The sequence below is a fragment of the Seriola lalandi genome, unplaced genomic scaffold (genome assembly GCF_002814215.2).
Source record: "Seriola lalandi dorsalis isolate HSWRI2012SDOR001 ecotype SW California unplaced genomic scaffold, Sedor1 jcf7180002054847, whole genome shotgun sequence".
Lineage (NCBI taxonomy): Eukaryota > Metazoa > Chordata > Actinopteri > Carangiformes > Carangidae > Seriola > Seriola lalandi.
Genome location: NW_019525400.1, coordinates 210,017 through 210,498, shown reverse-complemented (window position 1 = coordinate 210,498; position 482 = coordinate 210,017). Strand labels below are relative to the sequence as shown.

The 482-nt window shown below is 43.4% G+C and overlaps 1 protein-coding gene across 1 annotated transcript in view; it reads left to right on the top strand.

The window, feature by feature from the left end:
* LOC111670253 (neuronal acetylcholine receptor subunit alpha-7-like) overlaps positions 1 to 482 on the top strand; it is a 38,126-nt gene that overhangs the window by 16,126 nt on the left and 21,518 nt on the right. The window lies entirely within an intron of this gene.

Sequence of the window (482 nt, the reverse complement as noted above, 5' to 3'; positions counted from 1 at the left end):
TATATTAATACTGTGAAAGTATCAAAGCCTCAGTCCACAGAGAAATGCACACAGCCTGTATTCAGAAACTGAGCCTTAAAACCAGCCGTCAGGACTTCTGGAACTTTGTGATGTCACAACAAAGCAGTCACCAAGCCCCGCCCACCTGGACCCACCATCCAAACCTTGTAGGATTTGGTTTCTCTGAGTGTTTTTACCTGAAATCCAGCAGCTGGACTCAGTTAATCCAGTTTTACACCAACTGCAGTCTGACTTCAGTCTCTTTGAAGTCCACAAAAGTATAAACTGCTGAAAATCAGTATTGTTGCTATAGTAACTAAATCAGTGAATATTTTTCATGCACACAACGACGAGACGTTTCAAATCAGTTTCACGCAGAGTCGCTTCAGAATCATCTGCTGAGCGTTCAAACATCCAGGTCATCGCCGTCTGATGAAGATGTTTCCATGTCTACACACACACACACACACACACACACACAC